We start from the raw sequence: 26098 nt of genomic DNA, 5'->3' as shown, positions 1-26098 counted from the left end.
GCGAGAGGGAAAGGGAGAGGAGAGAGACTGGGAGTGGAAGCTTACCTATTTGGCCAAACGAGAAGGCTCGGGTGTCGCCGAAAGGCTGATGGTCGCGGGCTGGAAGAGAAATTCCTAACGGGCAATTTTATTTTCCAAGGAAACTTATTTCAAAAATTATAAAAAATATCCCTCTTTACATTGCTTTTCAGGCCACCAAAGTTTGGATTAGCATGGTGCAGCGTCGTTAGTCGACTCGATAGGCTTCGTAGCCAATGTCTTTTTTATGGTTAGAAAATCTTCGATTCTGATCGGTTAGTGAACTAGTTAACTCGGTTAGTGAACCAGTTTGAGCCGAGTCATTTGTTTAATGAGTTCCAGCCGACTTATTTGTTTAATGAGTCGAGTTCAAGTTCATAAGTTGGCTCGTTCAAATAATCAAGTTGAGTTCGATCTCAATATGTAACTGCCGAATCGAGCTCTAGCCTTAATGGAGTTTGACAAAATTTAATCAAGTCAATATATGGAAACGAATTTACGAGTAAAGATAAAATCATGCCCTCATAAAATCTTGAAAAAAAAATGTTCATACGAAGTGAATAAAATGTTGTTTACTTTGTACAAATGTCACATAGTCCTCTTTCCATTCAAAATATTACAAACTGTTCAAGGCAAGTGCTTTGTCATTTCGGGGCGGAGCCAAGGTAGGGCCCCGGATGGGCCCTGCCCTGGACCCACCTCAATTTTTTTTAATTTTACATGTAAATTAAAAAAATCACTTGTTCTATATAAAAATTTTGAAAAATTATTTATGCCCTAGTCAAAAATTAAAAACTTTAATTCAGCCGGCCTCATGAAAAAATTTTGGCTTCGCCCTAGAGTTCCAGCAAAACTACTTGAACTTGAGGGCCGCTATGCAGCATCTTTCTTGTTCACTTGTAGGAGGCTATGTTTCAATATAATAAGGGAGATAGGTCATACATGCAAGTTGAAGTACTTAAAGATATTTCCAAGTGCAACTATGAATCCTATGAAATAGTTTGGCAGCATAGATACTTTATGAGTGTCCTCAAAGCTTGGAGTGTGTTCATAAAACAATAATTCTAATGTCCGATGAATCTACCACAGTTTCTTATATAGATTCATATAACACCCACAAAGTATCCTTACTGACAAACAAACCATAAAGGCAAGAGAAAGAAGGGCTTCGACTCTCACCTAGACAGTATGATTAATCTTTTCGCTCGCCTAAAATGTATACGACCCTCGTATACATTATATTGAAGAATATCAAAAAGCTTGAAAACTTAATGGTACTAAATTAGGTTTCATACTCATATAGATCAATTTGAATGTGGATGATCAGCATGCAGCTGCAATGGACTGCCAGAGGATCTTGCATGGATCTTCCATGGCCCCATCATCTTATCCCTAGCAAGATCGTGCAAATCAGAGGAGAGGGGAAAAAATCTTGGTTTCTTTTATATTACAATAGATAATGGATTTGGGATAGTAGATTGGGCCACAATTGTTTGGTAAAGTCACAAAGGTGGTTTTTTCTCTCCACTAACTGCCAAATAGTTGGAGTAAAGATAAAATCCTCATGTTGACCTGACATTAGTTCGATTTCCATGGGCATATGTTAAAAGCTACACATGACTTGAGTCGAGCACTCGCAACGTCAAGCTCGAGCTTGACTTGTTAATCTATTTGACTTATTCTCTCATTATATTCCAGCATTCATTATATACTTAAGCTTAGTAGAGTTCAAACGAGTTGAGTTCTTACAACTCAAACTTGACCCATTTAACAATTGAACACACATTTGAACTCGAGTTCTTAGAGCTTGAGTCGAGTTTTGATGAGCGATTGAACGAGACATGACACTCGTCCTGTTACACCCCAACCTTTTGACCCTCTAACAAATTTTTTTTCTAGACATAAAGCATTGAGGTATGACGACACAACAATTCAAAAACAAATGAGCCAAGCAATTCAAAAGAATGGGGCGAACTTTTATTTATATAACAATTTTGATTCATACAAAATCACATCTATGTGTATGACAAAAATGCTCCAAACCATAGAATTGATGTCTAACAAAAACAAGACATCAATACAATCAAACCAAGATGTGCTGGCACTACAAAAGAAAACAAAACCTAAAACCTCCCCATTAGGACGTGAATAAAGCCATCCGATCAACCTGCTAACCCTGGTCCGTCAAAACCTGAAAAAGAAAACAACCGAAGGCTTAGCCTTCGCAGTATGGCAGCAAGCCAGTAAATTCCCCAAATCCTTTAGGTATGGGCTCAACTATGAGACCAATCATAAACATGATCTATCATCATGTCGTGTCAGGGCTTAACCACATCATTTGCCAAGAAAACCCCTAACATAGACCACGACATGTAAAGACTACTCAAGGCCCACAGTAACACAATTTTAATCACATGCAAGGCATGCTTAAACATATCATTTCATTCATATCATTTACATGCACATCAAACACATGCATCACATTCATATATTTTTTATTTTCATTAACTTTAGTGAATTGACAGTTCCTGTGCATGCAAACACAAGCACGTGCACACCGCGGGTGGCCTACAGCCGAGAGACAATCCCCATGGTGGCCCAGAACAGTATGGATCCATTCATCTATTGCAGCGGTAGAGCACTCATCCATGGATGTATGAATTCCAAGGAGAGATACTCAACCTTCCCTAGGACACCTAGGTTGGGAAGGCGGGAGTCCAACGCTCCAAGCACAACAAACAACAGTACCCTGGGGCCTTGCACCGCCTGCGCTCCGAACAGGCGAGACCAGTGGGAAAAGCGGGACGTCTCTCAAATTCATGGCCACATCCCACTGGCCTCTCATCTCTTATTCATTCTTAGTTAACATTATGGAAATACAATCACAAAATGACCAGCTAGCTCATGAGGTTGATTCACTCTTCATGGCCGTTGATGTTCTGCTTTGACCCGCTGACAAACTAAGCACTTTGCTACATATTCTGCAATTTCACGCTTCTTTCTAGGCCACCAAAAATTTCTTTTCATATCCTGGAACATCTTTGTGCTGTCAGGGTGTATAGAAAACTTAGATTTGTGAGCTTTATCAAGCAACTGTCGTTTCACCCCTTCATCTCTAGGGACCCACAATCTTTGTCGGAACCGCAACGAACCCTCTTCATCTTGATGCCAAAGAGAATCTACCTTCTTACATTCTTCCATGTTCTTAGCAAAATCAGAATATTCCTTTTGCTTCAATTTATGCTCATCCAACAAATGATGTCGTATCAAAGCCATCATTGTTACTTTGTCCTCACCACAAAGGTAAGGCTGCCATGCTATCACATATTGCAACAATGTCCATGAACGAGTCAACATACATCATAACGTTGCTCTGCTCAAAGCATCAGCCACCACATTTGCCTTGCTTGGATGATATGATATCGTGAAATCATAGTCCTTTAAGTATTCAATCCATCTTCTTTACCTCAGATTTAGATCTTTTTGGGAAAATATATACTTCAATGACTTGTGATCTGTAAACACCTCAAATGTTGTCCCATAGAGATAATGTCTCCACATCTTCAATGCGAACACAACTTCTCCCAACTCCAAATCATGAGTGGAATAGTGTTGCTCATGTGTCTTCAACTGCCTTGATGCATAAGTCACTACACAACCATGTTGCATCAATACACACCCAAAACCGATTTCCAATGCATCTGTGTACACTACAAAACCAGAATGACCTGATGGCAGCGTCAGAATAGGGGAAATAGTAAGCTTGTCCTTCAGAGTTTGAAAACTCTTCTCACACTCTTCATTCCAAACGAACTTCACTCATTTTCTTAATAGCTTAGTCATGGGTGTAGCTATTTTCGAAAAGTCTTGTATGAACCTGCGATAGTACCCTGCCAATCCCAAAAAGCTTCTAACATTAGTTACAATGCAAGGCATCCTCCAATTCTGTACAACCGACACCTTAGCCGGATCGACGGATACTCAATCCTTTGAGATTACATGACCCATAAAGTTTACCTTCTTTAGCCAAAATTCACATTTTGAGTATTGGCATAAAGCTTATGCTTGCGCAAAAGACCCAACACACTTCTCAAGTGATCTCTATACTCTGCCTCACTCTCTGAGTACACCAAAATATCATCAACAAAAACAATAACACATCGATCCAAGTAGTCTTGAAAAACCCGATTCATGAGGTCCATAAACGCTGCGGTGGCATTGGTCAACCTAAAAGGCATGACTCTGAATTCAAAATGCCCATATCTAATTCGAAAAGTAGTCTTAACAACATCTTCCTCCCGTATCAAGAGTTGATGATAACCTATCCTCATATCGATCTTGGAGATTACCTTTGCATTCTTGAGTTGATCAAACAAGTATTCAATTCTTGGAAGCGGATACTTATTCTTGATGGTAACTTGATTCAACATGCGGTAATGATGGTAACTTGATTCAACATGCGGTAATCGATACACAAACGCATTGTTCCATCCTTCTTCTTAACAAACAACACAGGTGCTCCCCAAGGTGACACACTAGGTCGGATGAAGCCCTTGTCTAAGAGCTCTTGCAATTGCTTCTTCAATTCTTCTAACTCTGCTGGTTCCATTCGGTATGGTGCCTTAGAAATAGGAGTTGTCCCTGGTGACAACTCTATCTTGAATTCCACTTCTCGTGTTGGGGGCAAACTTGACAGTTCCTTAAGAAACACATCGGAGTACTCACTCACATTGGCAACATCCTACAACCTCATCGGTTCAGTCTCATTGGTCAAACATTGACCAAAAAAGCAACGCTTCCATTTTCTATCAAACGTTTAGCCTTTAATGCAGACACAATTATCTTATCAGTTCGACTAGTTTTACGAGCATGAAATTCCACAGGTTGCATCTCATTAGTCAACAACTGTATCTGCTTCTTCCTGCAATCTATATTGGCATAATGCACATAAAGTCAATCCATGCCCAAAATCACATCGAATTCCCTGAGACTTATGATCACCAACTGTGCAGGTAAGTGATGTTGATGAATCTCTACGTCCACATCAGGTAGATACTCACGACAAGACTCTTGAGCATGCATAGGGCTAACAACTTTTAAAACATACGGCATCATCCTAGCCGACACTTCTAGTGAAGTAGCAAATCGACTAGATATAAATGAATGAGTCGCCCTTGCATCAAACAACACTTTAGCAATATGAGAACGAATAAGTAAAGTACCTTCAACAAGGTCGTGTGCCTGAAGCTCCTCCATAGTAGTCGCATAGACACGTCCAGTCGTCTGTCACGCATTAGAAGGACCGGCCTTAGGCTTCTTCAACTCTCTTTCTTTCTTTAAAGGGTAATCCTTGATGAAGTGCCCCATCCCTCCACAGTGTAAGCAAGCTCCGATCTCTCGATAGCACAACTTCCCGGGGTGCACACGTGAGCAAGTGGGGCACTTCGGTGAGGTCGGAGAGGCCACTGACCCCTGTGTGGTCTCACTGCGGTTTGACCTGTTCCGCCTGAGTGTTCTGTCATTACGCCTCTCATAAGGCCTTGCCCTGCCTGCAAAATGTTGGTGCTTGACCTGTGTTCGCCCACCGTGTGAGTGCTGGCCTGCCTTCTTGTGGTGGTCTTTCTGTGTCCTTGCCCAGTCAGTCCTCTTCTATACATCTCGCCATGGTGACCGCCTCGTCCAAGTCACGTGGTCTGCTTGTCAAAACTTTGCTTCGCAATCCATCCCGCAGCCCACACATAAACTTGCCTGCTCTAGCCTCATCTGTAGTGTAAAGGTGCGGGCAATACACCTCCAAGTGTCGATATTTCATAATGTATTCTTCCAGGCTCAGCTGATTCTGCTGCATATCAGGAAACTCTTGCATTTTCTTGTCTCTGGCGTGCACTGGAAAGTAAGTGCTGAAGAAGGAATTTCTAAACTGCTTCCAAGAGATTGACAATTGGTCGTAAACCAGATCTCACTAGTCGATTGCCACCAATTCTTGGCATCACCCTTCAACAGATAAGAGTCATAATTCACTTTGTCTTCTTCTAGCATCTTCAGAAGCCCAAAGGTGCATTCAACTTCCTCAATCCATTCTTTTGCCTTATCAGGATTGCCTTTTCCTGTAAAGACAGGCGGCTGCATTGCCATAAACTGTTGGTACGATACCGTCGTTGCCTTCTCTTGAAGTGGCGCAGTGATGTCTCCTGAAGGAGATGCATTGCTCATTTGATTACTGACGATCGACTGTACAAGGGAGATCAGTGTTTGCAATGTTGTCAACATTATGGTCTGTTGATCCACTGGTAGAGTCTGTCTTGGTGGGGTTTGAGCACCCACACTAGTCTGGGCATTCTGTTGTCATGATGTACTGTCATCCACTAGGGTACGTGCATCAGAATGGGCCGGACTTGGCTCTCTTTGTGCCTCTATAGACGGCCCAACTCGCTTCTTACCCCTACGTTGATACTCCATCTGTACAAACAAGAACTCTTGTTCTCAAATCAAGTTTATGACCAATCTTGCAAATCCAATGACAAACGTGCATGAGCACAAAGTTCAAAACATTGATCACATTATGTACTTATACTTGTAAAATCAAACTACAATGACAATTTAATCAAATAAATGCGTACCTGTGCAACATGGCTTCACAGATAGTCTTTAACTCACATCCGTAGTGAGGTTTGCCATAGCTTTGATACCAAAGCTGTCACACCCCAACCTTTTGACCCTCTAACAAATTTTTTTTCTAGACATAAAGCATTGAGGAGTGACGACACAACAATTCAAAAAGAGATGAGTCAAGCAATTCAAAACAATGGGGCGAACTTTCATTTATATAACAATTTTGATTCATACAAAATCACATTTATATGTATGACAAAAATGCCCCAAACCATATAATTGATGTCTAACAAAAACAAGACATCAATACAATCAAACCAAGAAGCGCCGACACTACAAGAGAAAACACAACCCAAAACCTCTTCAGTAGGACGTGAGTAAAGCCATCCGATCAACCTGCTGCCCCTGGTCTGCCAAAACCTGAAAAAGAAAACAACTGAAGGCTTAGCCTTCGCAGTATGATAGCAAGCCAGTAAATCCCCCAAACCATTTAGGTATGGGCTCAACTATGAGAACAATCATAAACACGATCTATCATCATGTCGTGTTAGGACTTAGCCACATCATTTGCCAAGAAAACCCCTAACATAGACCATGACATGTAAAGGCCAATCAAGGCCCACAGTAACACAATTTCAATCACATGCAAGGCATGCTTAAACATATCATCACATTCATATACTTTTCATTTTCATTAACATTAATGAATTGACAGTTCATGTGGGTGCAAACACAGACACGTGCACACCGCGGGCGGCCTACAGCCGAGAGACAATCCCCGTGGTGGCCCAGAACAGTATGGATCCATTCACCCCCAGCAGCGGTGGAGCACTCATCCATGGATGTGTGAATTCCAAGGATAGATACTCCGTCTTCCCTATGACACCCAGGTTGGGAAGGCGGGAGCCCAACGCTCCAAGCACAACACACAACAGTACCTTGGGGCCTTGCACTGCCTGTGCTCCGAACAGGTGAGACCAGTGGCAAAAGCGGGACGTCTCCCAAACACATGGCCACATCCCACTGACCCTTATCTCTTATTCATTCTTAATTAACATTATGGAAACACAATCACAAAATGAACAGCTAGCTCATGAGGTTGGTTCACTCCTCGAGTGCACCCATACCTCCAAATGCCTCTACACGAGGGCTACACATATAATTTACTTTCTTAGCTAGCCATCATAGCAATACGGGTACAACTACCCTCCAATTCATTCATTTGCATCATTGCCCACGGTAATGTGCATGCGATAAAACACAACATTCACATCAATTATCACATCAATTACATCTTTGAAAACCTTAGCCAAACCACAGAGAGTAGTCTCGATCTGTGATTGGCTCGTAGCTATCCTATGTAGTTATCATTCTAGGATGTTTTCTAATGCACAATTAGGGTCGAGGAGATGCTCAACTCGATACCCCACCTCATCTGCCTTAAACAGTTATCAATTCTAGCATGCACATGCAAATGCGTCACATTTTCAAAACAAACTACTAATAGCCTTTCAAAACAATTCATATCATGTATCAAATCATGTGCATGCATACATACATTCATTCACAAAACAATCAATCAATTCACATCACAATCATAGGATCCCACGATCCTAGGAACACACATTCACACATTTGCTCCAGGTAGGGATTTGCGTGGAATGCCACCATACCTATGGCGCGCTTACAAAACTTTTCAAAATGCCTCAAGCTTCGAATCTAGTAGCTCAAGGTCGACGGGACGTGCCCGGTGTACCTTTAGACATAAACAAAAGATAAGATTTCTACTAATTAGCTTATCGATCCAAACAAATATAAAACAAAATCATTGAGGCACATGTCATTGCCTCAAGAAGTTGTCGATGGGTAGTGTCGAACTACAAGCCCTCTAATAGGCCACCTCCCAACTTCTTGCCGTTGCCACCAAACGTCAAAACCCAATGCTTCGATCAATCCATCCTTAACACATTCTTAAATGCTTTCTATAGTTAAAGCATCTTCCCCACAAATACACCCAATTTACATGTTCTTCTCCAACTAACATCGCAATATGCCCGTTGACAAAAGCTTGTGCCACATGCTCATCAAAATGATTCTAAATCTTATCACCCACTTCAAATCTCTACCATGCTTCCCTATTGCTTCGAAAATTAACCCATCATACTTAAATGATCATTATAGACATGAATCAACACTTTTCCAACATAATCCTACACTTTCTCCAAAAAGCAAAGTCGCTAACATGCATCTAAAATTATCAATTCTACCTTCTAGCATACTCCAACAATAATTATACGTGTTAAAAAAAAAAACAATAAAATAGGCTCAATTACGCCTTGCTCACCCCAAAACAAGAGTGTAGACTGCTGCAATCCTTCCGGAAGCCACCTCACGAGTTAGAGAGGTCCTCAAACGGCTAAAATCATGCAATGCCGCCACCACAACACCTTCTATTCGCAGCTATGAAGAGAAAGATGCAACCCCAAACTGCAATTCCAATCCAACAGCTACAACTAGTGAGAAAAGTAAAACTATGCTCAAGAGGAGGAGTTCGGCTAAGGGATTGATTCTGTTGGGGGAGGCAGGGAACAACGAGGGAGAGGGAAGCTAGGACTGAGAGAGAGAGCACGAGAGATGTGAGTGGGAGGAGGCTGGCGGTATGGAGAGGAAGTGCAGTGAGAGAAGAGGGGGCAAATAGAGAGGGTTCGGACAGTTGGAGAGAAACAGACAGGGGGAGTAAGGGAGATCGTAGAGGGAGGTGCAAGTGAGGAGCACAAGAGAAAAGAGGGAGACGGCTAGAGAGAGGGTGCTGACGGCGAGGGAAAAGTTTACGCGAGGGGGAGGAGGAGAAGAAGGGCGAGGAAGGAGGAAGAGGCGGAGAGATAGAGAGGCTTAACTGCGCCACTGCCGCCGTCCTCGTCGCCGCCCTGCACCACCACCGTCTTCTTCTTCCTCTCTGCGCTGGAACGAGAGGCATCCAGGAGAAAGACAAGGGAGAAGAGGGAAAGGCGAGGGAGAAGGGCTCTCATGTCGGGCCCTTCACGCCAAGGATTTCAGGTCCTGGTCTGGGTCCCGATCCGACCCGACCTGCCCAAAAACGGAATAACGTTACACGTCCTGCTATAAATAAACTTGTTGATGAATCGACATTCAAGAGTGTTCAAGTAAAAGGAGAATTTGGTAAGGTCAGATTCAATTTCATGTCAGCTGAATTAAGTAAAAATTGCACAAAATTGAACTAGCTTTTAGGAATATTAATCATATTATACAAGTCACAAATGCATAATTTGTATGGCGAACACTAATATTTTTTGACTGAATATTGTTTTATGACTGAAAACTTGGAGTCATGTATCTCAAAATCATATTGGATTTGCATAAAACACTCATGGGACATCGCCGATATAGAGACTTAACCAAACCAATGAGAACCTTAGGCCTAAGGAGCAAAATGTTGGGATTTTCGAGTGAGTGGAGGAGAGCCCGTGCTTAACTTAATGCCAAAACCCCTACTCAGTCTTTCATCCTTTAGGGTACAGGGTTTGCTTTTAAGTAAATAATCTAAAAATAATAACAGTTGGATTATCATCAAACTCATTACTGTCAAAGTATTAAGATATGAGTATTTTGGATGAACAAAATGAGTATCTCATTATCTAAGTGAGAGAAAATTTGTTCAACTTTTAAAAGGAAAGAAAACAACGTTTTGCCTCTCAGAACCCAATTTGAGGGTGTCATCCAAACATGACCTTCAATTTGAACATATTACATAGAACTGCCTACATTACAAAAAAAAAAGTGGTATGTAAAAGAAAGCGACTCAAACTTATGGATGATTTCCTCATACACATGAATATGGGCATGTTAGTTTTCTCAAATTTTGATTTAGGGGTGCACCAAGTTTCAATTGAATTCAATTTCTAGTATATGTAGGTTGGTCCAAATTTAAATTTTATACAAGTTATGGCCTTCTACTTCTTAGGGTTTAAGGTATTCTTTTGCACCTAAGAACTGCTCGTGACTGTTTGAATTGTATGAGGTCCAAAACAACCCGCATTCAAAACTTCTTGGCGGAGTCTTGTTTTTTTTTTTTTTTGCTATGATGAGGACAATATTGCTCAAATTTATGACTTTTTTTTTAAATAATATTTTATGGAATCACAAGGTGGAAACTTGTGTTAGAATCCTCAACTTTGCTTTTCATAAGTTTTCAATTTTTCACTTCAACCTCACAACTAGAGTGAGATCTGAAAACCTTCCCTTCAATTTTTCGAGGAAAGTTGCATTGATAAAAATGTCAACATATCTTAGTGGGATTGGATATCAGATCGAACCATTCCCAACAAATCAGATCAGATTCAGATTTAAGAAATGATATCCGATCAAATTCAAATTTGAATTTGAATTACTCCAGTGTATTAAATATTTTTACTCCAACGTATTAAATATTTTCTCTAAATTATCAACAGAAGAAAAGCCTTAAGAAGATATCGTATTTTTAACGAAAAAAAAACTTTGAAATAAATGTGGCAAATTAGCTAGTAAAGCCTTTCACATTTTCCTCTTAGTCTTGATGGCATCTTTTGAGTGTTTGAGGGTGACGTTTTTGCTATAATTCACCTAGTGGAATTGTTTTCTTTTTTAAGTACAAAAAATTTACTTTTTTAAAATTTGAACAGAAAATTGGCTACCTACCAGCATTCAAAGTGTCTGCTATGTTGACCTTCTTGGAGATATTTATACAATCATTTAAGAGGTTTTGATAGCCTCAAATTTAAGATAATTGTGATTTGAAAACCACGGATTTAAGATTAGACCCTCCCCTTCCATCTTGAATCAAACCTTTTTCTCAATAAAATGAAGTAAAATAAAAAATTTTAATTAGTTTGATGAACCATTGATTTTATCACGGATCTTTTGCAACATAAGCAAAAAAGCATGTCATGTCATTCTACATCAGATCCATGGATTTTCAATATAAAGTAATCAAATGATTTATAAAGTTAAAAAGTTACCTCTTTGATTTCATTTCATCCGAAAGGTTTATCTTAAATTTGTGAAATCCGGTTTTCATTGGTGCGAGGGGTGGAGCCAAGGCAGCAAGGACCCGACACCACTCAAAAATAAAAAAATAAAAAAAAATTATATGTAAATTTTTAAAAATTTCATTTGTCTTATTTTGAAAAATGATATTTTGATCTCTATCAAATCTTGAAAGTATAATTCAACCCTTTTTATGAAAAAATTCTAACTCTACCCCAAAAAACTCGATAATTGATTAAATTAGCCATCAAAATAAAAGAGGCTGCTAGTTAGCTCTGTCGGGTTCAGGCGAAAGCCCGTTAAGCAAATGCCCCAGTTGAGGCCGCAACCATCAAGTTAACCTTGTTGCCTGGAAACGGTTGCATGGTTGCCTGGAAACGACCAGTCATGTATGAAGACTTTTATATGCTAAACTTTGGATGGAAAATTCATAATAAAATGACAAACTGCAATAGTTAGCTCCCCACTGCACAACGCACATATTTATTAATTGATCACTAATTAATGACATTAATTAGAAATTAGTGACCGATCCGTCACAAGCGTGACCTCAACGGGTTACATCACAGGGGATGAATCATGTTTTCAGACGTTGAAGTCATGCTGGGAATAGATAGGTTCTTGATTTCTACCTCATAGCACTTCAAGTAAAACTTAAAAATTTGATTATGAACAATAAATAAGGAATTTGAAAACAAAATAAAAATTAAAAAATTAAAAATAATTTATCATAAACAACATGCGTTGAACTATAATATATGCATTCAAACATGTGAGATTGGAATATGTTTTTTTGAAAACATAATAAACTATTGCTTACAGTTTAAAAACTGTACTGGACCTCATGGGCAAATGAAAAAGGGAGAGGAGTTTGAATTCTTCAATTTTTAAAATTTTAATCATTATATATATATGTGTGTGTGTGTGTGTGTGTATATATATATATATATATATATATATATATATATATATATATATATATATAGATATATATATATATATATATATATATATATATATATATATATATAGTAATTGGTATTTACCACATAAAGCCCAACCTCTTACATTCATGCTAAAAAGTCACAAAATATGAACCTTCTAATATGTTTTCTTAAAGTTTTACTTTAATATAAATCGTGTTTTAGTTTAAGTATTTTTGTAAAAAATATTTTTTCTACTATCCAAACTTTGATGGTATAAGAGCTGTTTTTTTATTAAAAATATTATTTTAGAAACAACTAACTTAATATATGTTTTTCATCGAATCACTTTATATGTATATATATATACAACAAAACAATAAATTAACATGTTAATTGTCACAGGCCTACTTTCTTACGACCATGAGGCATGATGGTTACCTATCTGCCTTAAACTTCAAGGCATAAAAGAGTGCATAAATAATTGGAAAACAAATAATGTGCAAGAAAAACCAAAAACACAAAGAGTGGAGGGAGGAACTTGCTATGAGTATAAATTGCATTCGTCATAAACAAAATATAAAAAAACCTTAAGAAAACTCAACTTTATTTACATAAACTAAGTCGAAATCACATACATAAGATTTAAATGTATACTATTCAAAACACAAAATCCCTAACATGCATTTAGAACTGATAGAACGGTGTGCTCTGTTACAAATAAACACACATACATCAAAGTCATTGTAGACAAAATGAAAAAAAAAATTATGAAACAAAACACAGAGGAACAATAAAAGTTCAAATTTTCGAGTTGTAAAATTCGTTTTTACACCCTAAAAAAGCACTTTTTTAACTAAAAGTTTTTAACATTCTGAAAGTTCGATTTAAAGAAACACTGGTGAAATGGCAGAGCATCTGCATAATGGACGGCTAAACTTTAGATTAATTAAATACATTACAATATGGATCTAAAAAGAAGCGCCACTTTTGGCCTCATTCAATATCATTTGTTTGTTGTGCTTAATTCTCACACGACATGCCGAAAGGCTTGGGTATGAGATTTCGGACCCTGGATATGGTTTTTCATGATTTGAATTCAAACCAAAGTTTCAGCTCGAGTCACATATTTATTGTTTTGAACTCAAGTCAGGTTCAATTTATTTAAGTTCATGACATTTTATTTTTTTAATAAAAATTAAAATAATATAAAAGTGTTAAAAATCATAAAAAAATTACCGAGATGCTAATATAGATTAACAAACAGGCAATACAATAAGTTGAGCTCGTGTAAATCAAACCCAAATTCGACTCGTTTATTAAACAAGTTGAGTCGAGTTCGAGCAAATCAAACTTACATGAATGAGTTCGAGTCCTACCCTAATCAGCTAAACTAGTTGAACACCTGAGCTAATGAGAATGGACAGTTTAAATCAGACCGGATAATTTTAGCCGGGATCTGAACCTGGTCCCTGCCTCACTCAAACTGAGAAGTGGGTCTCTGCTAATACATTTAATTAAGCCAATTATGAGCATTTGTTCTCAACGACTATTCATTAAACCAATTCTGATGATTTATTCTCTTTGTTTTTGCAATTGCCAAATATTCTACGCACACATCACATTAAATAAATATAGGATATATGTATTTATTTATATATATGAGCCGATTAATTCCTTGTTACGTATGAAATTTATTTGTCCGAAAGATGGTTATTTCAAAACTGTATTTTACCAGAGATGGTCCGGATGGGAGGTAGGATAAAGTGAACTGGTGACGAAGTGAACGACAGAATCTTGGAGGGGATGATAAAAGGAAGCGTGAAGGAGAGGAGGGTCTGAAGCCTCTCCCCACTCCTCCTCTTCGTCTACATTTTGTAGTTTCTATCTCTCTGAGCTACAACAACAAGCTTCCTTCGATTCATTGTAAAAAAAAACGCGTATTTAACGCTAAAAACAGTTCTGCCGTATAATACCCGTATTATTCCCGTTTTTTTAAAAAAAAACGTCAAAAAACAAAAAACACGTATAATACCCGTTTAATACCCGTATAATACCCGTTTTTTGCCGTTATTTTCCGTTATTTTCCCGTTTTTTGCCGTTTTTTATTAATTATTATTTTTTATAATTTTTAAGATGTATTAAATGTTTAATTTTTAAAAAAAATTTGCCGAACTTTTCCCGTTTTATTCCCGATATATAAAACTTTACCGTATTATACCCGTTTTTTTCCTCGCCCTTTAATACCGTCCCCGTTTTTTGTGACAATGCTTCCAACTTATCTCTTCCTTCGAACTTATATCAGAGAGGGAGAGAGAGAGACTTCTCTAGTTTCGCTACAACCTTCTTTCTTTTCTAGCATGGCAATTCACAAATGCCTTCAACTTATTATGGAGAGAAAGAGAGAGAGAGGGAGAGGAGGATACTAGTTTTTCCTGAGATCGGTGAGAGTTGTTTCTTTGCCTATCGCTGATTTCCACACGTTGGTGGTTTCTACGACTGGTTTTGGGGACCACACTCGAACCTCCTTGCTTCTTTCGAGAAAATTAAAGAAAAAGAAACAGAGTGCTTTACTCCTTCATTGGTTCATAAGCTATATATGGACGTCTCATGGACTATGGAGGACGAATACGAGAAACTAGTCAGAAGGATGAATCCTCCCAGCTATAATTCTTATCCCTGTTTCTGGTTTGCCAATCGCCTGAAAACTGCTAATCTCTATTCTTCTTTTGTTTCCTCTTTTTTTACATCAGGGTGGTAATTGACAATGAGTCATGCAATAACGCAATGGTTGTCAGGGTAGATTTTAATCAATTATTTTGCTTTTCTATTTGTTTTGGATTTTTTTTTTGTTAACTTGTTATATCTATATGGGTTGATGCAGGTGGATAGTGGAAACAAACATGGCATACTTCTGGAAGTTGTCCAGATACTCACTGATTTAAATCTCATTATCACAAGGCCTACATTTCTTCAGACGGGGGTTGGTTCATGGATGGTAATTCTATCTTCGTCTATTTCTTACATAATTTGAGAATCCCATGCGAGCCAGAATAAGTTATTATATTTTGTTGTCCAAAATGAGAAAAGAATCATATTCTTCAAGTATTTTGAAGTACCAGTATTCAAGTATATCTTTTTCACCACAGTTTTAGTTTATTGAGGAAACCTCTTTTGAGAGCTCGATTTCATAGAGAACTGTACTTGTTCTTTCATTGAAGCGTTAGTATCTTTTCTATTTTCGTTCCCCATTAATGTGGACTATAAGGATCTGACTGTTCTTTCCTAACTTTTGTTTCTGTTGAAGTTTTTAATGTAACTGATTCAAAGGGGAAAAAAGTCAGAGATGAGAAGATTTTGGATTGCATTCGAGAGGTACATTTTAATTATCTGTATGTTCAACATTTTTGTGGTGAAGTTGAGTTGGAGCTTTTGCTGAATGTTTGCTGCTGATCTGCTTTGTTCATGTTATTGTCTTCATCTACCACCAGCATGCCTTAGAATTTTCAGTTGTTACCTTACCTCTGCTGTCTGCTTGTTCTTGAGATTTTGTCTGATTTTTGTTTTGAAGTCCATGGAATCTGATTGTCTGTATTTCTACCTTCGGTGAACTTGAATTGTTTGCATTCCACATTCAGAACACTTGAGTGGTTTGGTACTACTCAGCTAATCTGAGCGGTTTTTTCTTTTTTTAAAAAAAAAAAAGAAATGCAGCTCCATGAAAATTAGATTTAGCTTCCTTATAATTCAAGATGAATGTATTTAAACAAGTCAGTAGACCATAAAGTCAACTCTGAGCATGACAAGTTAAGAACTCCCCATTGACTACACAGAAGCTTGGCCTTCTCTGAGTCCTTTTTTACATGTCAGAATAAATGAACTAGTTGGTTTCTTCGATTTTTCCTCGAATGGGTTTGGTTGAACTAGTCATCTTTGAACATTGCATTTCCTATGCTATGTTAAACCAAGCTAACTTGGAATCTAATTGGTTGTTGTTTAAACAGCCAAGCAACATTTCCGTTTTCTACTAACTTTAACTAAGCATGTGATGTTGGGTAACTAAATGTGCAGTCTCTAGGTGAGGATCCCTCTTGCTCCCATACTTTGGGAAGGTTCATTGGTATCCAACCATCAAATGGGAACACATCAATTGAGTTAACGGGTACCGATCGTCCAGGTTTACTCTCAGAAGTTTCTGCAGTTCTTGCCTATCTCAAGTGCAATGTGGTGAATGTTGAACTCTGGACCCATAACACTAGAGCTGGAGCAGTGATACATGTAACTGATGAAGCAACTGGTTTGCCTATTAATGAACCACAAAGACTTTCTAGGATCAAGGAGCTTCTATGCAATGTATTGAGAGGCAACAACAGAAGTAGAGGTGCAAGTGCAACTGTTTCTTTTGGTCATAATCACACTGAGAGGAGGCTGCACCAGATGATGTTTGCTGACCGGGATTATGAAAGAGGTGATCAAGACTGCATAATTGACAGTCTTAGGCCTCATGTAACCGTTATGGATTGCACTGAGAAGGACTACTCAGTTGTCACCATTCGCTGCAAGGATAGGCCAAAGCTTCTTTTGATACAGTATGTACTTTGACGGACATGCAATATGTGGTTTTTCATGCAAACGTTGATGCAAAAACACCTGAAGCTTATCAGGTAATACTGAACTGTGACTAGATAGTCCCTCAGAATTACAGCAAGTCAAATCCAGTTCCATATATTTAAAACTGATTGTGTATTGGAATATGAAAATAGATCTTTCTATGGTTTTTATTACTTGTAAAACAAACCTGATCATTTTCTCGAAATTGTACAAAGTGTCTGATGACATGTCAAACTGAATCCTTTTCTTTTTGTTACTTTTTTCATCGAAGGAATACTATATTTGTCATTTAGATGGATGCCCTGTAAATTCAGAAGCTGAAAGGTAGCGCCTTGTCCAATGTCTTCAGGCAGCAACAGAGAGAAGAGTTTCAGAGGTCAGTTATCGCAAATACTTCTGTACTTAATTTGTTTCATAGTCCTTGTTTCTGTTAATGTCATTTGTTCCTTGGTATAGGATTTTGCAGAATATTTTGATTGGACCTGTTAATGTCATTTGTTCCTTGGTATAGGGTTTTGCAAAACATTTTGAATTTTAGAATCAGAGAGTCATGGAATTATTAATTAATAGGTCTATGTTTGGAAACGTCTTAAGTGAATCTTTTCTCAACTGCATTTGCTATGAATGGATCTTCAATTTCAGCGCTCATGATGAGCAGCTTGTTTTTCATCCTTGAATATTACAGTATTATGGTTCATTGTTTTGGCCAGTTACATGCTTAAAATATCAAACAGAAGGAGTTAGAGTACACAAGGTAGTTCAGAACATCACCCTTTAATTGTCCATATATATTAATTTAAGCAATTGTAGAATATCTGCTATCTAGATTTGAGATATAGGAATCATTATTTGTGTAGATTTCTTTATTCTCTTTAATCTTATGAATGAAAAATGCTGTTTTAAGTTTTAACATTTCTTCTTCCTGTGACTGGCCTTATAATTTGGCGTTTTTGATTTCTGTAGTGGTGTACCCTGTAGGTGTTGTTTCCCAACTTTTGCTTTTGCCCATATTCTTCCATTCAACACTCATTCCTTCTTAAATTGTTGGGAATTTCAGGGGCTGAAGCTCGAATTATGTGCCACTGATAGAGTTGGCCTGCTCTCGGATGTCACAAGGCTGTTTCATGAGAATAGCTTATCTGTCACTAGAGCAGAAGTAACAACCAGAGGGGGCAAATCAATCAACACTTTCTATGTGTGTGGTGCCTCTGGGCATCCTGTTGATGAAAAGGCAATTTACCAGATAAGGTCAGTGATTGGACAAACAATTCTTAAAGTGAGACACAACTCTGCTGGTCTGAACTCTGCTCCTCAAGAATCTAGCACCAAGTTTCTGTTTAGCAACTTCTTCAGGTCCAGATCCCTCTGTACTTTCGGGCTTGTGCGATCACATTCTTGATTTCTTTGTGTCTTCCAGTTAGACTGTTATTGCCATCTCTTGTATGTTGAAAGGGAGCATAGAACAAAAGTGGCCAATGCAATTAAGATGTTTCCTGTATGATGTTCACTCACAAGATTTCTGCAGATTGTAGTAACTTGGAACTTTAAGGGAAGGATCCTTGTAACATGAGAATGAGAGGCTATAGGAGGCTGCTTCGACTGACCATGTTGTGTAACCAAAGTGTACATTGATCCCCAATATGAAAGTTGTTATTTGTACATTTTTTTTTCTTTACAAAGAAAACCATTGAGTTCCTTCTCTTATCTTGGAGCTGTGTCATTATTCAAAGGCCACTGGAACCACTTCTTGCATCAAACACAGCATATATCACTTCCCACAACTGCATGTGGAAATGTGGAGGATACATTTTGAGTCATGTTGAAGACCACATGTTTGCTTTGGTGCATAATTTGCAGTTACCTAGCTGTGTGTCACATTTTTCTTCACAGGGTTTGAAGAGAAACCCTGGTCTGAGCCTTGTGGAATCAGCTATTAAACCCTTTAACGGTAACTTCTGGACTCCAAGATGAAGGTATCTCTGAGGGGGTTAGTGCAATGGGCAGGAAACATCTCTTCCTACAAATAAGGGTTAGGTGTGCTCCATTGGTATGCAAGGAGGCTCTAGATTAATAATAGTTTCAACCTTAAACTTTAAGGGGCACCAATATATAAATAATAAAAGTTAAAAAGGTATTCATACATAAATAAAGCAATTTATTTGGGCTGGTGTACCCAATTGCCCACAACATTCTGGCACCATGCCAAATGTGGCCGAAAAAGAAAAGCAAAGCAAACGAAGCATGTCCAAACGTGAACCAATCCCTTGGACTACTACGAAAAACACCATCGAATTTCAAAGTAGCTAGAGTAACTAGGACCAATTCAGTTACGTTTTCATGTTTTAATTGAATACTTTTCATTTTGAATTATGATCAAGGGAGAAGATTATTATTTTTACCAAACAAACATATGTGGATAAAATCACTATCTCATAATCTTATAGTTATAATAAGAACATGAGTGCCCCCTTATAGAAAGGAGCTTCACCCTCCTATAGATCCCTCTTTCTTCATCGATAGTTTGGTTTGGGCTCGAAATTAGAAGTAGTTGCAAGATTGTTAGATTTAAATAAATAATTAAAAATTAAATAATGGTAAGAAGGACAATGTTTTCCTTGTAAATTGTTGAGACCAAACTTTTTTTTGTGACTTGGATCATTGAATTAGGTGGGTGACCTTAGCCCCCAACAGGTGTTTGCTTCAACTCTACCTGCTCAACAGAAAGGATTGTTTTTTTCTCAACAAGAGAACGAAACGGAATAAAATACGGAGGAAAACATGAAAAAACTAAAGTTTTGATAAAATGTCGGGGATACTTTATTCATGTTTACACGATTATCCTTGATATCACGAATGCGGTCCTTTGCGGCCCGAGCAAGCTCTGCTGAAGGTCTCCGGGGGCGGCTTTTAGGGTCTTTTGGTGGACTTGGGATTTCAAACTTGTACTGTTAGCATTGCCACAAAAAACACCGTTTTTTTAAAAAAAAATGCGTATTTAACGCCAAAAACAGTTCTGCCGTATAATACCCGTACTATTCCCGTTTAAAAAAAAACGTCAAAAAACAAAAAAACGCGTATAATACCCATATAATACCCATATTATATGTTATTTTTCTATTTTTTGCCGTTATTTTCCTGTTTTTTGTCGTTTTTTTATTAATTATTATTTTTTATAATTTTTAAGATGTATTAAATGTTTAATTTTTAAAAAAAATTTGTCGAACTTTTTCCGTTTTATTCTCGATATATAAAACTTTGCCGTTATACCCGTTTTTTTTCTCGCCGTTTAATACCGGTCCCCGTTTTTTGTGACAATGCTTGTAGGTTTTTAGTAACAGTGCTACATCTTTGTTACTTCTGCTGTGTTTGGAGGAATCAATCTCCGTTTTGGAACTCCAATTCAATCAGAGTTGCGTCTTCAATCTGGGGCGACTCAGATTGCTTAGCAGCATGTTAGGAATGGGGGAACGGCGTTGGGTTTGTCGGATTCTCTGAGTGGGCAGGGCACCTACATAAACGTGATCACTTTGCAATTTCTCCTGGATGTAGAGAAGATCAAGAGATTCAGTTGTATCACGGCGAATTTCTGGCTTATGTGGGTTAAATTCACATTGGTTTCGTGAGTTTTGGATAGATTTCGGGTGTTCTGTTGGGAATTGGGGCGGCATCTAGGGATGGAAAATCAAGGTCGCTCGGAGCGCTCCAATGCTCACTTACAGAAGGAACCCTCTCCGAAGATCCCCTTGCCAAAGGCATTGCTCTATTTCCTGGCACTGAACGGCCTCAGTCCTTCTGTTTATGATGAGATTGATAACCTTCCTCGATATATAAGATTTGCTTTATTCCCTGTTTCTAGCAGTAAACTGCATTCATTTCCTTGTCGATTCCAAAGTCTGTTGTTGGCTTCACTTTATTGCGAGGGTACAATTCCAAACAAAAATTTGGAAATAATTTTTGAATTTATTGAATTTCCTGCATATTTCGTTTTCTTATTGTAATTTCTAATACAATTTTTTATTAAAGAAACGACATGCTATTTGTGTGATCTGGAAATCTTAAGGAGAATTGGTAGGTTGGTCCTTCTCGTGTTGCGAAATTGACTCTTTTCGATTGCCCCCAGAAGTACCATTTCGATTATGAAATTCTAATATGACCCTACTAGTGCCACAGTGAAAAAAAAATGCTAGATGTGTGTACGATAATTGGGTCGAGAACTGCTTATTTTAGAGCCGAAGTTTCAGCTTTGTGGCTCGTTTACGAACTTAACTTGTTGGCAATCGCCAGCGCGTATAAATTCGTTTCTGACACCTTTTGGCGACAAAAAAAAATAATTTTCTTCTCTAGAAAATGGCAATATAACTGTAACTTATAACTTATAGTGTCTTGAACTCCACAAAGTACCTCCATTCTTAAACATGTCGGTTCTTTGTCCACCTGTTCCGACAACATTTTGGTGGTGTGCTAAATTTATATCAACTCTAGATCATTTAGATCTTAGGACAATCTGTCTTTGGATGGCAACTCTAAATATGTGACTCGAGCTGAAACTTTGGTTTGAATTCTAATAATGAAAAACCATATCCAGGGTCCGAAATCTCATACCCAAGCCTTTCGGCATGTCGTGTGAGAATTAAGCACAACAAACAAATGATATTGAATGAGGCCAAAAGTGGCGCTTCTTTTTAGATCCATATCGTAATGTATTTAATTAATCTAAAGTTTAGCCGTCCGTTATGCAGATGCTCTGCCATTTCACCAGTGTTTCTTTAAATCGAACTTTCCGAATGTTAAAAACTTTTAGTTAAAAAAGTGCTTTTTTAGGGTGTAAAAACGAATTTTACAACTCGAAAATTTGAACTTTTATTGTTCCTCTGTGTTTTGTTTCATAATTTTTTTTTTCATTTTGTCTACAATGACTTTGATGTATGTGTGTTTATTTGTAACAGAGCACACCGTTCTATCAGTTCTAAATGCATGTTAGGGATTTTGTGTTTTGAGTAGTATACATTTAAATCTTATGTATGTGATTTCGACTTAGTTTATGTAAATAAAGTTGAGTTTTCTTAAGGTTTTTTTATATTTTGTTTATGACGAATGCAATTTATACTCATAGCAAGTTCCTCCCTCCACTCTTTGTGTTTTTGGTTTTTCTTGCACATTATTTGTTTTCCAATTATTTATGCACTCGTTTATGCCTTGAAGTTTAAGGCAGATAGGTAACCATCATGCCTCATGGTCGTAAGAAAGTAGGCCTGTGACAATTAACATGTTAATTTATTGTTTTGTTGTATATATATATATACATATAAAGTGATTCAATGAAAAACATATATTAAGTTAGTTGTTTCTAAAATAATATTTTAAATAAAAAAGCCAGCTCTATACCATGAAAGTTTGGATAGTAGAAAAAATATTTTTTTTACAAAAATACTTAAACTAAAACACGATTTATATTAAAGTAATACTTATAGAAAACATATTAGAAGGTTCATATTTTGTGACTTTTTAGCATGAATGTAAGAGGTTGGGCTTTATGTGGTAAATACCAATTACTATATATATATATATATATATATATAATGATTAAAATTTTAAAAATTGAAGAATTCAAACTCCTCTCCCTTTTTCATTTGCCCATGAGTTCCAGTACAGTTCTTAAACTGTAAGCAATAGTTTATTATGTTTTCAAAAAAACATATTCCAATCTCACATGTTTGAATGCATATATTATAGGTCAACGCATGTCGTTTATGATAAATTATTTTTAATTTTTTAATTTTTATTTTGTTTTCAAATTCCTTATTTATTGTTCATAATCAATTTTTTAAGTTTTACTTGAAGTGCTTTGAGGTAGAAATCAAGAACCTGTCCATTCCCAGCATGACTTCAACGTCTGAAAACATGATTCATCCATCCCCTGTGACATAACCCGTTGAGGTCACGCTTGTGACGGATCGGTCACTAATTTCTAATTAATGTTATTAATTAGTGATCAATTAATAAATATGTGCGTTGTGCAGTGGGGAGCTAACTATTGCAGTTTGTCATTTTATTATGAATTTTCCATCCAAACTTTAGCATATAAAAGTCTTCATACATGACTGGTCGTTTCTAGGCAACCATGCAACCGTTTCCAGGCAACAAGGTTAACGTGATGGTTGCGGCCTCAACTGGGGCATTTGCTTAACGGGCTTTCGCCAGAACCCGATAGAAGTAACTAGCAGCCTCTTTTATTTTGATGGCTAATTTAATCAATTATTGAGTGTTTTGGGGTAGAGTTAGAATTTTTTCATGAAAAGGGTTGAATTATACTTTCAAGATTTGATAGAGATCAAAATATCATTTTTCAAAATAAGACAAATGAAATTTTTAAAAATTTACATATAATTTTTTTTTATTTTTTTATTTTTGAGTGGTTTTGGGTCCTTGCTGCCTTGGCTCCACCCCTCGCACCAATGAAAATCGGATTTCACAAACTTAAGATAAACCTTTCGGATGAAATGAAATCAAAGAGGTAACTTTTTTCCTTTATAAATCATTTGATTACTTTATATTGAAAATCCATGGATCTGATGTAGAATGACATGACATGCTTTTGCTTATGTTGCAAAAGATCCGTGATAAAATCAATGGTTCATCAAACTAATTAAAATTTTTTATTTTACTTCATTTTATTGAGAAAAAGGTTTGATTCAAGATGGAAGGGGAGGGTTTAATCTTAAATCCATGGTTTTCAAATCACAATTATCTTAAATTTGAGGCTATCAAAACCTCTTAAATGATTGTATAAATATCTCCAAGAAGGTCAACATAGCAGACACTTTGAATGTTGGTAGGTAGCCAATTTTCTGTTCAAATTTTAAAAAAGTAAATTTTTTGTACTTAAAAAAAGAAAACAATTCCACTAGGTGAATTATAGCGAAAACGTCACCCTGAAACACTCAAAAGATGCCATCAAGACTAAGAGGAAAATGTGAAAGGCTTTACTAGCTAATTTGCCACATTTATTTCAAAGTTTTTTTTTTCGTTAAAAATACGATATCTTCTTAAGGCTTTTCTTGTGCTGATAATTTAGAGAAAATATTTAATACGTTGGAGTAAAAATATTTAATACATTGGAGTAAATGGAATTCAAATTTGAATTTGATCGGATATCATTTCTTAAATCTGAATCTGATCTGATTTGTTGGGAATGGTTCGATCTGATATCCAATCTTAATAAGATATGTTGACATTTTTATCAATGCAACTTTCCTCGAAAAATTGAAGGGAAGGCTTTTAGATCTCACTCTAGTTGTGAGGTTGAAGTGAAAAATTGAAAACTTATGAAAAGCAAAGTTGAGGATTCTAACACAAGTTTCCACCTTGTGATTCCATAAAATATTATTTTCTAAAAAAAATCATAAATTTGAGCAATATTGTCCTCATCATAGCAAAAAAAAAAAAAAAAAGACTTAGCCAAGAAGTTTTGAATGCGGGTTGTTTTGGACCTCATACAATTCAAACAGTCACGAGCAGTTCTTATGTGCAAAAGAATACCATAAACCCTAAGAAGTAGAAGGCCATAACTTGTATAAAATTTGAATTTGGACCAACCTATATATAGTAGAAATTGAATTCAATTGAAACTTGGTGCAACCCAAAATCTAAAACCCTAAATCAAAATTTGAGAAAACTAACATGCCCATATTCATGTGTATGAGGAAATCATCCATAAGTTTGAGTCGCTTTCTTTTACATACCACTTTTTTTTCTTTTTTGTAATGTAGGCAGTTCTATGTAATATGTTCAAATTGAAGGTCATGTTTGGATGACACCCTCAAATTGGGTTCTGAGAGGCAAAACGTTGTTTTCTTTCCTTTTAAAAGTTGAACAAAGTTTCTCTCACTTAGATAATGAGATACTCATTTTGTTTACCCAAAATACTCATATCTTAATACTTTGACAGTAATGAGTTTTATAATAATCCAACTGTTATTATTTTTAGAGTATTTACTTAAAAGCAGACCTTGTACCCTAAAGGATGAAAGACTGAGTAGGGGTTTTGGCATTAAGTTAAGCACGGGCTCTCCTCCACTCACCCGAAAATCCCAACATTTTGCTCCTTAGGCCTAAGGTTCTCATTGGTTTGGTTAAGCCTCTATATCAGCGATGTCCCATGAGTGTTTTATCCAAATCCAATACGATTTTGAGATACATGACTCCAAGTTTTCAGTCATAAAACAATATTCAGTCAAAAAATATTAGTGTTCGTCATACAAATTATGCATTTGTGACTTGTATAATCTGATTAATATTCTTAAAAGCTAGTTCAATTTTGTGCAGTTTTTACTTAATTCAGCTGACATGAAATTGAATCTGACCTTACCAAATTCTCCTTTTACTTGAACACTCTTGAATGTCGATTCATCAACAAGTTTATTTATAGCAGGACGTGTAACGCTATTCCGTTTTTGGGCAGGTCGGGTCGGATCGGGACCCAGACCCGGACCCGAAATCCTTGGCGTGAAGGGCCCGACACGAGACCCCTTCTCCCTCGCCTTTCCCTCTTCTCCCTCGTCTTTCTCCTGGATGCCTCTCGTTCCAGTGCAGAGAAGAAGAAGACGGTGGTGGTGCAGGACGGCGACGAGGACGGCAACAGTGGCGTAGGTAAGCCTCTCTATCTCTCCGCCTCTTCCTCCTTCCTCGCCCTTCTTCTCCTCCTCCCCCTCGCGTAGACTTTTCCCTCGCTATCAGCATCCTCTCTCTGGCCGTCTCCCTCTTTTCTCTCGTGCTCCTCACTTGCACCTCCCTCTACGGTCTCTCTTACTCCCTCTGTCCGTTTCTCCCCAACTGTCCGAACCCTCTCTACTTGCCCCCTCTTCTCTCACTGCACTTCCTCTCCATACCGC

The 26098-nt window shown here is 37.4% G+C and overlaps 1 pseudogene; it reads left to right on the top strand.

Annotated features, from left to right (window-relative positions):
- Positions 1–15213: 15213 nt before the first annotated feature.
- LOC116256230 (ACT domain-containing protein ACR4-like) lies at positions 15214–18849 on the top strand (annotated as a pseudogene).
- Positions 18850–26098: the final 7249 nt, after the last annotated feature.

This window comes from Nymphaea colorata, chromosome 6, assembly GCF_008831285.2.
Source record: "Nymphaea colorata isolate Beijing-Zhang1983 chromosome 6, ASM883128v2, whole genome shotgun sequence".
Taxonomy (NCBI): Eukaryota; Viridiplantae; Streptophyta; class Magnoliopsida; order Nymphaeales; family Nymphaeaceae; genus Nymphaea; species Nymphaea colorata.
This window is presented reverse-complemented; position numbering and strand designations above follow the sequence as displayed.